The following is a 17861-nucleotide window of genomic DNA, read 5'->3' as shown; positions in this document are numbered from 1 at the left end:
GCGACCTTAATTTCGATCGCCATGAATGTAAATCGTTCCTAATGTCGGCGGCCAAATAGGAGGATGCGAAAGCATTGGTCCGGATCGTTGCATCGAATTACAAACGATCGAGAGTGCGGAAGAGTGGGAAGGAAAGAGAGAGAGAGATTCACTCGCGCCCTGATTTGCGGTCGCACCGTTGCGAACGTGTTCGGAGCACGTGCCAATTTCGAGCTATCATCTCTCGTATTTGTTTTTTTTTACTCTTTCTCGAAGGATAATTTATTAAATTTTTTTCTTTCTTTTTCAGCATAGAAATTAGTAGGTTCTAAATTATTACAGCAATATTTTTCTTTTAAATGAATCGAGCGCGTGAAAATAAATAAATAAATAATCATTTATTTATTTATTTTCATATTATTTTATCAGTTATATAATTCTGAGCAGAGTTTGACCATACGCGCGACTTCCGGTTGGAAAACGTTTTCCCACGATATCTTGGAAAATTCCGGAAAACATCGTTTCACGTAATATATGGATTCACTTATTATCTCAGGGGATTATAGTACGAGAAAATTTTTTGTTACAAGAAAAACGCGTCGATGGAACGATTCGACAAGAGGCGATTCCGCTGATTTATGATCGCACTATCGACATATAATCATGGCGTTGCTCATAGCGTGCCAATACGTTTACTACCTGTCGTCAATGAGATACTTAACTCTAAATTATTATCCGACTCTTTATATGGCTGAACATAAACCGGACACATATTCTCTCTGAGCGACATAATTATATTGGTCGTTCAAGGCCGGTAATCGCCGATAACAAGCTTTCCACCGTACAAAACTCACAACTTGGTAGACTTTAAGTCGTTTTCGTAAAAAAAAAAAGTCTCCAAGTACAGCATTTTTTGTCGAATCTGAAATAAAAGTTCCGGTAAAATAATTGAAATAATTGTCGCGAGAAAGACCTGAGTTTCTAGCTTATTGTTAGCTACGTGCAGTTCTCGCCTTCAAACTCGATCAACAAGTTTCTTTTCCAAGGAAGAGGACATCTGGTCCTCCACGCGAATAATAGGGATTTACGACGACTCGTTCTCTCGCTCGCAAGTTTTAACAAAATGAGAAGCAAGAGAATGCCTCCTTTTATTTGAAAATACTGAAAACTTTTTATCTCGAAAAGTTCCCGTCGTTTTAACCGAGCCCCAAGTCGATGGTGTGACCCGGTTTCTTTGTTCTCTTTTAAGGCATCCCTAGAAATCTTGCTCCCTAACTCCTTTTACCAGAGATCATCTCCTTATTCCATTCATTGTCAGTTTAAAACCTAAGCAGCACAGAATGTGTAATTGAATCAAAAGGTTTGAATTGTTGTTCTCCGAAAAGAGATGCGCACGCGCGTGCACAAAGATACATCATAAGTGTGCGTGAATTGACTCGAGAGTCGTTCATTCGCGAATATAGTAGTGAACTTGACATATAACGTTAATCGCCGCGAGAGAGGCCGAGACGCTGTTGAAACGAGCCCGCGGCTCGCAAATGCAAGTAAACGTGTACATACAACGCGATCGCACGTGCGTAATTGCGAGCGCACGCGCGACGCAGCGTAGCGTTTATTATGACCATGCTTTCTGTTTCGTTGGGCAGGTGCGCTCGCAGAGGGGCGCCGCCGACCGTGACCGCGGTAATTACACATCGAAGGGAGAAGGCCCTCTCTTCCCCGACCCTTTCCTTTCTCGAAAAATCACTACTAGACTCGGAAGATTACTTAAAAATTACTCATTAAGAAATCAGTTGCCCAATTTAATATATGTATATAGGTGCGAGCATTGTGAAGGATTCGCAAGGACACTGTAAATTTGGACCTTCTCAATTATAGCAGATTTAGAAAGTTTTGTTGAAATTCAATATAGCATATGGAGATCCTCGAAGGAACGCGATGTAATCTATTCGGGCGACGACAAGGTTTTGACAGGCGACAAGGTTTTGACGTGATGTTTTCACAGGAGTTACATGCTGTCATTAGTCACAGCAATCGATAAAAAATTACGAAAATATCGATAGCTCGAATGATGGAAATTATAGCATCAAGATCGCACTAACTTTACTCTGTGCTACTTAATTATTTTCTCTCAACTAACTTGTTCGAAAATTAAAAAGAAACGGCCCATTCGCCGTCGACCCTTCGTTATTTTCTCATTTTTCTCGCATCTCCTTCTCGGGAAAGAACGCCGCAATGAGGAATCTCTTTCCGGCCCGGTGCGTATATCCGGAGCAGCGACGTTGGTCCAGCGAGCCTTCACCCGAAAACTCACGTATGGGGGAAACTTTTTTCAACCTCGGCAGGTCTCGACACACCCACCAAATCCCACGCTCGTGCACCGTGAAAATTGGACGAAACATCTTGAAGAGTCGTTACCAAACAGTATACGTATACATATATATATGCCGCCCTAAGAAATATGCGCGCATATTTAATTAAAAAACGAGAGAACGCTGTCTGAAACTTTCTTGCTGCTGCCCTGAACTAACGTCAAATTTATACGAATCTCTATTCCTTCTTCTCGTACAAACAATTTCATCATCCTATTATGAAATGTAATTATGTAAAAAAAATAGATAAAAAATATGTCGAAAGATTACGAAAAAAATTTGCACGTAACGTTCGCGAATAAGGCAACTGTTCTTTTTGCTGTGAAAAAGAAAAGAACTCTCGAAGCACGACCGGAAGCGATACGTCTTCGTCAATGGTTTTGCAGCGTGGTTTCCGCATGGCAAATCGCGCGTAAGAAGAAAAAGAGAGAGGAGAAAGAGAGAGAGAGAGAGAGAGAGAGAGAGAGAGAGAGAGAGAGAGAGAGCAGTTCTCACGACTGGAGAGAATACAGGTATATAATTCCGGGCGCCGAATTTAAAATTCATGTCAATATTATCCGGTTAGCTGTGCATTTTCTTCGGTTAGGCGCGCGAACGTCCCGCGGTTCATCGTACGATGAACGAGCCTGGCACGAGAATAGACGCTTCGATATCTTCGGTTGTTGACCGTCGTCGTCGTCGTCGACACACGAGTTATTCGTCGAGACCGAGCAGAAGCCCGAACGAGGAGAGGGCATCGCCGCGCACACCTCGCAAGTCACATCTCCGTGCGTGGCTTCCGGTCTTACCCGTTGCTTCCTCCCATCGTTAATGGCCTGCCCGCGCACTATACTACCTGCATCGTTTACCTTCAGGTGGGATCGTGGCGCACGAGCGCTATGGGAAAAACGTGATCGTCCCCGTACTAAGAGAAGTTAACACGAGTAAAAAAAGCCAAAGCCTAACAAGAGCCAAATGCAAGATAAAGGCACGAATAAAAGATTCCTAAATAATTTTAGGTATTATTTATAGTTAGTTCAAGTTTAAACGTTTCGGTTTCACTTTGGATCATTTTCAATACCTAATTAAGAGTAGTTAAATATTAAACATTGTTATGCGCTCAAATTCTTTATAGATTTACGCCTACAGATTTAAATGTTTATTTGACTGCATGGCACGTAACGTTTTATAACTGCTCTTAATTTAGAAAAGATGGCCTAAAGTAGGACCTTTAAGATTAAACCAATAAATACCTAAAATTATTTATTAGTCTTTTTTATTATTCGTATTGACATAGTTAGAGCCTTTTTGTTTTATTGCAATAAAGAGAAGTTATGTCGCGCATATTACAAATAATTGTTTGTGTGTATCTACAATTAATATATATTTTGTAAATTATACTTTTATTTTATTAGCAAAGTACGATTATAAGTTTCGGAAAAGATCAAAGTATGTGTCGATATTACTCGAGTTCTCCGCCCTTAATAACCTGTCACCATTTCATTTCCCTCCTCCCTCTTTCTCTCCCTCTTTCCATCCTCAGCATCCTCGTTTAGGTGCATCGCATACAGCATAAACGGGCGCATGTGAATTCGTACTGGTCCATTGCACGCGGACGAAGAGCAGGAAACTATTTCACGCAACAACGCTTGCGGTTACAACTGGGACATTTATTCGTTATAGTTCCCAGAAAAAATTTGAAAGAAAATATGGGATACATTAACGTGAGAAAATTTATCTTCAATAAATAGTCCATTGAAAGCATAACTGCAGAATTACCTGCTTGTAATTCAGAGATTAACCATTTAAAAAAAAATCTCCGTTATTGACTTCTAAGAAAACGACGTCGAGGCGTTTGCTCTCGTTTGCGCCGCGAATATTATGACTTAGCGAGGCGTTAAAAAGAATCCAGGCAGAGGCAGGCGGAGCTTTTTCGCGCAAACGGTACCTGGAACCGCTATTTGGTCTGTTATGCCACCGCCGAAGACCGCGTTCTTCAAAGAGATATATACGTGTCGATCCAAAAGAGTTAATAATAAACTCGTTCCCATACGCACAGTAAAGAAACGCGATTATGTACACGCGTTCTCTCCCTTTGCCGAAACGAATGTTCGTATATTACGAATTTTTTTACGTACTCTATCCTTTTGCGTAATGAAAAATTATCTTAAGAGGCTTAAGAATTCTTTCGATCCATAAGTAATTTTTTTCGGTCATATTGCAACATTGCATTCGTTGTACGCTTAATGTTCGCGAACACTGAGTCGATTCTCTGCGCATGCACGGCGAGAAAATCGTCGAAATTAGCGAGGCCGGATTTAGGAAGTGATTACTCACTGATGGAATTTACTCGGCCGGAAAACAATGTTCTAAATTTACACGACGTGCGTTACGATTTTCTTGTTACGACTATACGGCCGAAACTGAGTCGTTGTGATTATATTGCGCGCCATTATGTTCTTCTTCTCGCGTTTTATAACGTCGATTTTTTCCGAGAGATACACAAAATAAATAATAGCGTTTATTATTTCGCGTTAAATTTCGTAAAAAAATTTTACTCACAAGACTCTATAAAAGTAATGGGAATATTTAACAGGAAAAAATATATATATACGGCAAACAGAGACAAGTCGCATTTTATCGAGCCTCTTTCGTCTGTCATTGGAAAAAATAAAAAAACAGAGGAAGCTCTGACGGACTAGTATTCTCGGCAAGAGCCGCGAGACAATTCATGGTTTTCGGTCGATGACAACCGGGAAGGAGGATGACAGAATTGCGAAGTTTCCATTCGCTTCCCGAGTCTGCTTCTTCGTGATTCTCTCGGACAGTCCGACGACTCTATCGCGAATAAATCTATCGCGGTGAATAGCATTTAGCATCTCAAAGAACATTATTCTCGAACGATATGTAGCGTGATTCACCGCTTTGATAACGAAGTATAAAATTTTCTTTGCAATGCTCTACAAGAACGATTATCTCGTCAACTAGAATGTCAGTCATAATAACTTATTGTTAGTCATAATAACTACATATTTTTCAAACTAAATATCTCTTGATATCTCGAAAAATATTATTTGTAAACAAGCTCAGCGCTACGAGATAATCTTATATAAACTTCTCTCTCTTTCTCTCTTTCAAGAGTTTTTCTCTGATTACAATGTTTCAGATATAACAATATATACCGTTCAAACACTGAGTGTAGAAAACTGTACAATTTCTATATATCTTTTGCTTGAACAAACAGATGCTTCCGATAGGGACTCCCCATACACGAAACCGTAACAGGCTACCTTGTTGGAAGAACGGAGAGAGCTCCGAGGAAACTAGAGACAGAGACGGTCGAGAATAATAATTCCGTCATCCGTGCTCGTTTCGACGTTTCCTCGACGCGGCTTCGCACCTCTTCTCCTGTCCCTCATAATTCGTGCTCCGTTCGCTCGAAGAAGCGCTCTTTCCGCGGTAAATCAAGAATACTCACGTGGACGGAATTCGTTCGAATTTGTACCGCGACGTCTCTCTTTTCTCGCGCGCATGTGACTAAAAATGTTCTATTATAAAAAGAACGCTATTATCTCTGCGGCTGTTTGTCCGCGACTGTAAAGTGTAACCTATCAATCGCATAACTTCGTACTTTTGTGGTAACCAACCCGCGCGCGATACGCATTCCGCGGTTTGCGAGCGTCTTTCTCTCCCTTTTTTCTCTCTCGCACGCATTACCGGTAACTATTTATACATACGAGCGGCTAATTCGTTTCCGAGGAGAGCCCGCGAGCGGCGGTAGAAGATTTAAGGTGTTTTCCATCAGTGACAGCGAGACGAGCTTGACAGCGAGAGAGGGCAGCGTCCTATCGTACGCTCGCATCTCTACCGATACGTACTAATTAGCCGGATAATCCGCAGTGAATAACGATCTCGACTCCTCGTAGATCCAGAAGAGGTAGAGCAAACAAACGCGAGTTACGCGATACAGATCTCGCGATGAAGCACGCTTATTGAGGCTAACGATCGATATCCATCGATCATCGATACTATGTTGGGAGTTTCTTTAAGGCCTTGAGATACGCCGTACAAAATTGCGCTGTATAATGGCTTTCTCTCTCTCTCTCTCTCTCTCTCTCTCTCCACGGAAAAAAATTTCTAGATGTCGCAACAAAAATTATCGCTATTTTTTGTATCTGATAGAATATTGTTTGTCACAGATAGAATTATCGTTTGTCACAGATAGAATTTTTTAGTTGTCTCTGTCATTTAGATTGATTACGTGCAAAATATATACGATATTGCAACATGTGCATTTGTCTACCTCAGTTAATTTTTTGCACCTAAAAAATTTTTGCTACAATTGCAAAACCATTTTTTTGAGTGTCTCTCTCTCTCTGGCGAAGAGGCTTTTATTCGGTCGCACCTTCGTAGATTCACTCAGGGAGCGTAGATACATACGATTCCGTATTGTAACCGAAAGGGTCGGGAGAGATCTCGCTTTTACGGGGCGCTATAAAGATTTTATATTTAGAAGGTACGTGACGCGACAAAGGCCCTTACTTTCAGCGCGTCCTAGATAAATCTTTAGGTATGCGTGGCGTTGCGGGCGCGCGCGCCACCACTTAGCAATAAACTATAAAAATAAATCAATGAATCATTCTGGGAGGGAAAGAGGGAGAATTACGGCGTTCGCACGGGAGACAAACGAGCCCCCGGTGCGACGAATTATCTCGCGATGCGTGCACGCGAGCGCTCCATTAACGACACCGTGGATTAAGCGTTACGCGCGAAAGAAGATGAAAATACGCAAAAGTATATCAGCGATCCGATACATCAGAAAGGGTTAAATATAAATTAAGGAGCGAACGGGATGATGCGACGCGAGTCCCTTCTACAAACGGCAAATATAAATTGGTGCGGCTGACGATTGCCACGAGCGAGTTTCATTAATTCGACTGGATAATAATAGGTAGCCGTGAGGTCGTTACGATTAGGCGAGTCATCGTGGCTTTCTATAAATAACGGACGGAGACAGACATCGCCAGGGGGTGGAAAAGGGAGACGCGTAGACGAAGAGATAGAGAAAGAGAAGGAAGACTGGTAATCTCGGCTGTTCTACCATCGCCGTTCATGGTGTGTTGAGTGTCCCGAGGGAAACGAAAAAGGTGGTCGACGTTCGGGCAACACATGTCCCGAATGTGTGTTCCGGACACGGTGGCACGAGGGGACGAAAGAAAAATAGGGCCGACCTAGCAAGATGACGGCCATGGAGTCGTCGAAATTACCTGCCAAGTGGCGATTCACGCGATTGTTTCGATATTGGACAGGGATGCCTTTTCCGGGGTGACATTCTTTCCTCGCATTCCGCCTACCTACGCGGGGAACATTTTCCGCCTATTTTTAAAAAGGCCAAAATTCCAGATCAATTACAATTTTTTAACAATTACACGAGAGCATGAAAGAGGAATCTCGCGGCTTTGCTTTCGCGCGTCTCTCGGAATGGCGCGAAAACTGCATCTCGTACTACACATGTGCGTACGAGCGGCGCACGCACGATGCGACGAACCCGGGGTAGGAGAAAAGAGAGGAGAGGAGAGGAGAGGAGAGAAAAGGAGAGAGCAAATGCGCAGCGTTAGAAAGGAAGAACGAGAAGGAAAAAGATGCCGTCGGAATAGTGGGGTAAGTCAGAAGGTTTCGCCGGCGATCTATCGGAGCACTCTGTCGAGTAGTGGGGAAACGGGACGAGAGAGGGAGTGAGAGAGAAAGAGACCGACAGACTCTACGAGGGGTTGCGGAGGGAATGCGAGTGTGGACGAGCGGTTATTTCAAGCAAACGGCTCTTCTGGCACTTCGCCCCGAGCTTTCCTCGTGCACATCCTCTCCTATCGGAGTGGTGCCTGTCCCGTCAGTGTCGCCGCCGCGACGACGCAGCGCCTCGCAGACGAGATATAGAGAGAAGCCCGCAGAGCGCAACGAGCATCGCGAGCGACCGGACGCGCGTATTCGCCTGTTGCCCCGAAGAGTCACCACCGGTCTCGATTCCGTGTATCGAGCGCGATATTTGTAGTGAAAGAAACGAAAATCGGATACTCTTTCAAGGGTGATCGGTGTCAGTGAGTGGATGGACTATACTCCCCGGTGTTTGGTGATGGGATTTTGAGAAACGTCAAGAACGAGAGGGGACACTCCTCGTGGACGGAGGACGAGTTCTGAAGAAATCGCGGAAACGCGCGCGGAAAGGAGCTCAGGAAAGACCAAGGATGGAACGCGCGTGGAAAAGAGGAGCGAAGGAGGATCTATAATGACGCGCCGTCGTCGGCCTGAAATAACAGCGGGAATGCGTGTACAGTGAATCGCAAGAGCTTCCGTTCGTTCCGGACGCGAATCTCTCTCTCGTCTCGGCGGTGTGACTCTAGCTTTTCTTCACCAGCCCCTCGTTTTTTTTTTTCCTTCGTTCTCAATCCTTCCTCGCGAGATCGTGCGTTGCCGGTGCTGGGTGCATCAGAGTGAAAGAAAGAGACAGAGAGAGTCTGGGTTCCTGAGAGCGGATTGAGAAAAGCCAGAAGCGCCAGAAGCATCGCGAAGGCAGGAGGAGCCGACGAAGGGAGGACGGAGAGAGTTTTTCGAGACATCATCGAAGGAGTTTTCTCGGAAAGGAGATCGCGAGCCTCGCAATACGGTGAGTACACTGCTCCGTACTATAAGATAAAGAACGGGAGACGAACGCGAGACGAACGTGGGCGAAGCTCGAATTGGACGAGTAATCTCGCGTTGAGCGAAAATCTCACTATACGCGCGTGATTCGCGATCTATCGAAATCTCTCTATGCAAAGTTCCCTTTATTCGTTCTCCAATAAACGCGCTTTCTTGCAACGAATATGAGTAATTTTGTATCGTGACAAATTGGAAAAATATTGACAAACATTGATGTTTACCCTAGATAAGTTAAAAATTAATTAATAATAATTAATATAAATTAAGTGATTAATAAATTCAAAATCAAATTAAATTAAATGAATGTAGTTAATGATAAACGCGATTGATTAAATGCACGTTGCACCACGGGAAGTAACGGCCGAAACGCGCTAGCAGTTATATCTGCGGGAATGCATGAAAATGCATCATCGGCGTCATCGGGAAGTATAGCTAGGGAACGGAGCGATGACGCGCGCGATGTTTATCGATAGGTTTTGCTCGCGTGCGTACATGCGAGTGCTGGAGGACATCGTTCGGGAATGCAACTTTAATTGGTATTGCCTCGTTGGTCGATTAAGCAGACTCGTGCCATTTATTTCCCAATGTGATCGATGCGTCTTGCAGGCGCGCGAACTAAACGCGATATGTCGGCGTAATGGAAAACTTCCATTACAATATATCATCATTTTCTCTTTTTTTTTCTCTTTCTCTCGATGATATCGGAAATGTCAAGTGTATATTTTAGATAAACGATAAACTAACACAACACAAAATCAATAACGTATAAAAGTCTCTGACCAAATAATTAAATAGCTCCTTGAACCTTAATCTCTCTCGAAGATGAAATGACGATTTAATGGCTGTCCTTTCTCGTTTTCGTTTTATTATCTGCTTAAGAGCCTCTCCTTCTCGCCGTCATCGATAATTAGAGAGCGCGTAGGTATTAATTATTAGGAAACGCGGCAAGATGATCAGTTAATTGCTCGACTAATTAATTTGGAAGAAAGATCTTGGCGCGATACGACAGACGACTTTCCTCCGTCTTCGTGAACCTCGGTCGCTTTCCGAAGGTTAGATTATACAGGTATAACTTTGACTAAAAAGAGGAAAAAAAAAAGTTGTGCGTGGAGCTTCACACTCGCTCAGTATAAAGACTGACTGAAAGAATTAATTCGATGAGCTCTTTACGCGTGCAAGACGCGAGCAAAGTTCATCCCCTACGCGTTCTCCGGCCAGACTAGGCGGCTTATTTAGCAGGCGGGAGAAAGGAGAGGTAATTTATTCCGGCTTTACTTAATCTCTTCCCTCGCGTGTCTCGACGGTCTCGAGCTCCTTTAATCCAAATTCCAGATCGAGAAAGAGAACGTAGCGCGCGCGAATGAGCAACCGAGAAAGAAAGAAAGAAAGAAAGAAAGAAAGAAAGAAAGAACGAGGGATATCTAGAAACGCGCGTCTGTCGAGATCTTCCTACCCCTCCCTCCACCCCGGACGATGAATCAGATTATCGTCCGGAGTAAATCGCTGGCAGCTCCGTGAGCATTTACCGCGCACATTTTTAGCTAACGACACAAACATTTCATAGAGAATAATGGTGTTTCGGAGTACTTAATCCCCTCTCGGTAGGTAGGTCTCCCGACGGAGTTGGCGCCGACGTAGAATAAAAGACCGAGCTTCTGGACTTCTCTCTCCCTCTCGGCACGAAAATAAAACGTGACTTTTGGCGCGTCGGATTTTTCGTGAATTACAAACCGGTAGTCATCTCCGTAATCGTCGACGACGCGTTGGACGGACTAAAAGTATCGCGAGAGAGAGAAAGAGCTAGATTGTCTTGCGCACAAATCATAAAGCGAGTAACAGTGTTCGCTTCCGGTGTTTACACGGAGTAAAACGCCGCGAGCGTACAGGTCCGCGCGAACGATAATATACACGCTAGATGAATTACACGAGCGTTTCTTTGCCACGCTTGTATTGTCCGCGATCGCGTGGCTCGCATGAGTTTGTCTCACATCCGGTGATACCCACGCTATCTCTGGCGAAATTGCTGATTAACATCTCTTCCAGAGACAAAAAGACTCTCTTGCGAGAGGTTCACTACGCCGAATAGTATACATATCGATTTCAAACGATTAATCGAAAATGTAGAGCCCGATGCTTGAATAAAATCATCCTTGAAAAAACCTCTCAAATGTTTGTTGAATCAAATTTGTACATTTAAATGTTTTCTTTCTCCTTCAAGAGAATGCTCTTTAAAAATATACATATTCTCTCTCAATTACACTCATCTCTCTAAATATTTTCTTCCAGCAATAGTTGAATAAGCGTGGCTTGAGCGTTATCCGCGCGAAAGTCAAAGTCACGACTGACATCTTCTCATGATGCAAAGATCCTCGAATAATAAGATTCGTGTATACAGTAGTGCGGCATATTGAGTTTTCTCGGTTCTTCGTTCTCTCGATCTCCTCCCCTTTCCCTTACCCTGACGCAGAGACGCGTCAAAGTACTCGCGAAGGATTGATTTCATGAATGCGAGACGAGCGAGCGAGAGATTCGGAGGACTGTTGAAGAGAGAGAGAGAGAGCGAGAAAGAGAGAAACGGGTGGACGGACGATCGAGGTAGGAGGTAGGAGTAAAGTTGCAAGTAAGCTTGTAAGAAGCGAGCTACGATTTATTTGACACATCGCGCCGACCGCGAGCAGCGAGCTAGAGTGGTTTATTTTATAAGACCAGATTGCTGGCCTCGCTTCGCCGGAATAGAATAATGAACGTTTCTCTCCTTCCTTCGTGTGATACAAGCTTCTCCTCTTCCTCCCCATCCCAGCGCGAGATCTTCCCCCTCGCTCTTTCCACCCTTCGTTGTCTACAAAAGTCGAGTGTCGCTCGAAAACGCCCTTCGTGATTGTAAAACTCCCTTTCTTTCTCGTAATTAAAATGTAATTTTTTTTTCGCCAAGCGTATACGCACAATAATATATTCTCTATAAAATTCTCGAGTTTAAACGCGACTCGACAACCTTGTTATATTTTACGATGTGGATTTTTACTTCGAGATCGTTTATGATTTACAGAATTTTGCTCCGAACATATGAACATTGGAAGACTTTTCTACGGAACGAGATCGTTCTCTTTAGCCGGTTTCTTATAGCCGGCGACATATATCTTATTAACGACCGTATCGCGCGATCGAATTAACGATAATGCCCGTTAAAAGCCAGTTACACGGTTCATTCTTGGCGCACAAAGCACACCGCTAAATCACTCGATAATCGTGGCAAAGAGAAACAGGCAGCGATACAGAATTCTATTCAAATTGTGCAAATAAAAACTCACCGGTCGCGGAAACATGACGAATGTCTTCCTCCGTCCAGGTTTCGCTTGTAAGATGCTCAAAGGGTGAAAACAATTTCGAGAGAGAGAGCCCTTAGATATACGTATTCCATCTTCTCACCTTGCACGATTTTGTAATAACGAGAGAATTCTGAAAACAAGAAAACAAGAAATCTGCGATGAAAAAAAGGTCCTCACACTATATAAATTATTACTACAGATGCGCCGAAGCATTACATTGTAATCGAATTGTGAAAAATTGTTGGAGAAAATATAAAAGACATAAATAACACGGGCGTCGTCTCTCTTTATGAATAATACATTCGGCATTGAATTTTTGATATCTCCGAAGGTTGGGGAATAATATTAAAACGATACGAACATTTTGCATGCCGCGTGCGTTCGTCCTACGTCAACGCGTATATAAATATTGCGTTTTAATGCGTCGATGTATCCCCCGACTTTTGACGCGCGTCCTGGCATTCCGATATTTGCGGCGACCACTGTGTACTGGCCGTTGCCGCGAAATTTATTAATAACCGCCAGATAGACGCGCATATATTTATATATAGTATATTCACGAAAGCATATACGGATACGCACTTTGAGAAATGGATTCTAAGGAGAAAAACGCGCGCGCGCGCGTTTCACGCCGATTAAAGAACCAAGTTTTTGCAATAAAATAGCGCAAATATGGTAAACGTTCGAGTGGCGTGTACAATGAGCGTAAATCATGCCTGACACGTATCAAACGCGGGAGCATAGTCGCCAAGTATACCGCGAAAACTGTCTATTAACGAGGACGAAGCGTGATCGAGCGTCTCTGCGAATCGTCTATGTGGATTCATGATTCCGGATGATAAATTGCGCGCGCGAGTCCATTAAGACTGTCCTCTTTAATCAGCAGAAGACTAGCGAGGAATCCAACAGTTTACTGTGCGCTTATTTTTTAATTAAATAATAATAATAAAATGTAATGAAAAATATTTTTTAATTTATTTATATAATAAACAACTGGAAAAAGATCTCTTTAGTACAAATAATATTACAATTACTAATAATAATTACTAATATAACATCAACAAAAGATACACAGTTGAAAAATTTGTGTTAAATTTAACAAATATCATCTGTCCCAAACGGTCCACAGAAATTTTTGTGTTAATTTAACATAATACGGATATGTTAAATGGTGACACGAATATTGTGTTAATATTTTAACATAAAATAAATGCAAACTTCAAATAAACTTAAAATAAATTTTGTGTAAAATTACATAGTTTTAATGTAAAAATTAACTAAAAAAATTGTTAATTTTACATTTTATCACCCCCACTTATATTATAAAGTAAAATTAACATTTTTTTCTGTAAATTTTAACAGATAAATCTTGTCACTAATAATACGGAACATATTTATTGTGTAAAATTAAAAATAGATATACATTGTGTTATTTTTACACTTTTTTTTAGTTGTTTTAATAATTTAACATTTGAGTCCAATTAACATAACAGCAATATGTTAAATTAACACATGAATGTGTTAAATATTTAACACAAAAATTTTAACGGGGACCGTTTTTAACAAGAAAACACAAATTTTCCAACTGTGTACAGAATAAGATGCTAAATGAAAAATATGAGAATATCAATCTTTCAAATTACAATAAATAAAAAAAAAAGAATAATATTTATTAAATCAATATCTAGATTAACATCGATATATTATATTAAATATCAATTAAATCAATATTTATTACCCGACACACAGGTTGAAAAAAAAAAATTAGATTTTAAGGCGGGTCAAAATTTCCTCCCCGAACGATAGTCTGGCACGAAATTAACATCCGAAATATCCGTCTAAGCGGACCAGTATTATCGCGATATTATTCCTACCGTGTCGTACTGTTTCCCCCTTATAGGTCGAACTTGAACTGTGACCGCGAAATCGAATTTGTCGGAATAAATGGCGCACATAAATTTGTTACACGTTCGCTCGCGGTTAACCGGCCGCTAATCTTTTAAAGCCGCGATCGTCTCGCGTTCGTGCGCACGTTTCCGTCTTCGGTAATCCCGTCTAACGTTTCACACTTTCGACCCACGCTCGCTTTTCTTAATTGTGTTCGACGTGTTCGGTGGGACATATATCATCTCGGATAGACGTTCGCTGAAATTCGTCGATCTTCTCGCAATCTCGCATCGCATAGAATAGAATCTCAATCAGCTGACATATACTGATTGCGCAATCGACGATTATCGAGAAACGTTTCTAACAAAATTTGAAAATATTCTCATTATACGCTACGTACACTTTTTGCTAGAATAATATTTAACTACACTGAGAATTTTCCCTGAAAATCATGGTAATCGTGGGATAATATGGAAAGAATTTTATGAGAATTTCTCTGATTAATATTTTTGTCACAATAAAAATATTAATATCTATCACAATAAAATATAAAACATGTTTGATTAATTTTAATTGACTAAACTGCATAGTAAAATTAATGAAACATATTTTATATTTTATTGTGATAGATATGATTTTTTATTGTGATAAATATTAATCAGTGAAATTCTCATAAAATTCTTTCCATACCATATTGTCCCACGATTACCATGATTTTCAGGGTAAATTCTAAGAGAAAATTCTCTCTGTGTACGAATTGCAATATATTATACAAAATAACGAAGTTATGTAAAACTGTGATATAAAACGGAAAGGTAAAGGTATAATAGTTACCGCGATGCAATGACGTTGTAAATATAAACAAAAAGACGTACATTTTTATTTTCCGATCAGCTTTAATCGCGCGCGCACATCTCGGCTTACGAGAAGTAGCGCAACAATAAAACAAATTGGATATATATATACGCGAAGCAGCAAGTAGGTATGTATCGTCAGATAAAATTTTGCGCCGTCATATAATTACATGCGAGTCAATATTTATGGGAGCCAAATGACTTACAGAAATGGAATAGATGAGACTGATTGTGTCGTACATACATAACGTGCTGGACACGTGCACTTTACTGATTTATCAGAATGGAATCTGAATTCGCTAATTGCCGCATATACGTGCTCCGCCGCATGTAACGTTTCGTGGTAGATAAGTAAAACAAGAATGATGACTCTATTCGCGGTTTATTAGATAATATATCGCAAAAAAAGGAATATGGCCAACGCAAATTAATGAAATTAATGAATCTCTCTGAGTAATCAGACACGCGCCGATTACATTTTATACTCGAAGAATCACGCCGTATTAATAGACGGCTATAAAGAGAGAGACAGACGGAGTTTAGGAAACTTTGCTAGAATTAAACACGAATCTAACCGGATGCTTATTAATATGCCGTATTAATTAATTTCTTTTTCGAACGCGAGAAGATATAAGAAGTACTTTGCTTCACGAGAAAGAGAGATAGGCATAAAGATAGAAAAAATAATTATCGTTTCACGCGCACGCGAAATCCGCGACCGGATATAGCGAAGAACGATCGGGAATCGCGCCGCTTCCGCTTCTCGACAAGTTGTTGTTCGGTGGTCGCCGCTTTTCTCTTTCTCTCATCGATGCAGAGAAAGAAAGAGAGAAGGAGCAAGAGTCGAAAAGCGTCGACAAGGTCAGAATTATACACGGGGCGAAGAAACGACGTAACAGGTTATTTGTTCAACACGGTTACAACATCGTATAAGCGCTCGGTGGTTGAGAGAGCGAACGTAATAACGAATGAAATAAGAGAGAGAGAGCGAACTCTCATCCTCACGATACTTTTTTCTCCTCCTCTTTCTTTCATCGACAGGTGGATTCTGTCGAGATGCGAAGCAGCACCGGCTGCGCACGAGACGCGTGCCGGCGCGGTGACGATTTGACGATAGCCTTCCTTCCTTCCTTCCTCCTTGTATACATTCACGCCTATAGGTGCCTTCGCTCGCCTTAATATCTCCTCCCCTCGCGATTACGTATATATATGTATATGAGCTGGAGAAACTACCGCAAACACGCCGACCGCGAAACGTGTCGCACGCGCGACCGCAATCGTAATCCTCCTCGGCAGAATCCCTCTCTAATATACGGATTACTGCGATGAAAGAATATTCTACGAGAGATTAGCGAGCCTGGCATTTCATATAATAAATTATGATATATCATAATCGGTATTTCGCGATATATCATAATTATTTTTATAATATATCTTCAATTTATATGTCGTTGAGTCGCGTTGGGAAGAGGGATAATTGAGGTTCGAAAAAAAAAAAAAGAAAAAGAAGAAAAGCTTCCATATCTCTTGGCCGCGTTTGCTTAACGAACGTACGTCGTAAAATCTATTGTAGCCGCTATTATATAAAGAACGTTCACTCGCGGATGCGCGATAAATCGTGGAACCTTTTGCCGCTGCAGCACGGCGGGTGGATGAGGAAGGCAGGCCTTATGTGCACCTACTCACCGGGGGCTGATAATGCGAGTCCCTAATAGGTTGACCACATAATAATACCGGCCGCTCGCGGCTGCGGAGCGCCGCGATTAAGAGAGCGGACGGCTCTCCGGTCCCACGTCCCGTTTTCTTTAAGCCTTAAGTGGCAGCGTGAAAAAGAGCTAGGTAGCATTTAGGATTAAGTGTAAGCATAAAAAGACTGAGTAGCTGAAAGCTAAGATAGAGAGATAGACGAATAAAAATATATTCAAGATGAATCGTTCGAGTGACGCTAATACGTTAATAACAGTGACGAAATAAATAAATATATATATATATATATATATAATTTTATATATTAATTTTTATACAATTAATTTATGAAGATCTTTATCAATTAATATATTTATGCAACTGTTTAAAAAATAAATTTTTTCAAAATAATTCTTATAGATACACGCGACAAAGTACATTATATCGCGAAAGTTGTATTATGACAGTGCATCAGCGACCAGGAGAATCTCGAAGAAAGACTCATCAATCTCTGGGCATCTCGTTGCGCTTGTTCCGCCAATTACGTTACGGCAATAACGCGACGTTCATAGTCGGTAAACAAAAGGGTCCACAACCGACTTCTCCGTAAAGCTTCTTAGAAACGCATCGAGAAGGGAGCACAAAGAGGGGGTGAACTTGAGGCTAAAGAGAAGACATCTGTGAGTTCGGCGCGGTCTTCGGCGTTCCGTTTTGTGTTCGAGAATGTTTACTTTCGAAATTTTATTACGCAAACGTAGTGTCTTTATGAGCTACCACCGAGTTCTAAAAGTTGGTAGAAAATTGTAAGTTCAGCTACGCCTGTATTAAAAAAAAAAAAAAAAAAACACTCACGCGAGATACACTTTCAGCTACGTTACGCATCGAGCGCTCGTAATTTCATACGAAACGAATCGCGTTAATCACGGAGCGATTAAGGAATTAATTTATGCGACGTAAGAACGATTCGTGATTTGCTACGGGTAGAAACAATGTCGGTTTCTCTATCTCTCTCTCTCTCCTCGTATACTACAATGTTTTCTAAATACGATAAAGCGCGTAAACCCCCGTTCATTAATCATCAT

The 17861-nt window shown here is 41.5% G+C and overlaps 2 protein-coding genes across 3 annotated transcripts in view; one reads left to right on the top strand and one right to left on the bottom strand.

Annotated features, from left to right (window-relative positions):
• Ets96b (ETS variant transcription factor Ets96B) overlaps window positions 1-17861 on the bottom strand; it is a 92029-nt gene that overhangs the window by 63528 nt on the left and 10640 nt on the right. The window contains exon 2 of the mRNA XM_083031756.1: window positions 12335-12482. The gene's annotated coding sequence lies outside the window, so the exon portion shown is untranslated. The remainder of the gene's footprint in view (window positions 1-12334; window positions 12483-17861) is intronic.
• LOC145932644 (fibroblast growth factor receptor homolog 1) overlaps window positions 8167-17861 on the top strand; it is a 44421-nt gene continuing 34726 nt past the window's right edge. The window contains exon 1 of one of the 2 annotated variants that reach the window (XM_083031753.1): window positions 8167-8991. The gene's annotated coding sequence lies outside the window, so the exon portion shown is untranslated. The remainder of the gene's footprint in view (window positions 8992-17861) is intronic. The other variant, XM_083031750.1, reaches the window with a different exon arrangement.

Source organism: Prenolepis imparis, unplaced genomic scaffold (assembly GCF_030444845.1).
Source record: "Prenolepis imparis isolate NDT839.2.m4 unplaced genomic scaffold, iyPreImpa1.0 SCAF_2, whole genome shotgun sequence".
Lineage (NCBI taxonomy): Eukaryota > Metazoa > Arthropoda > Insecta > Hymenoptera > Formicidae > Prenolepis > Prenolepis imparis.
This window is presented reverse-complemented; position numbering and strand designations above follow the sequence as displayed.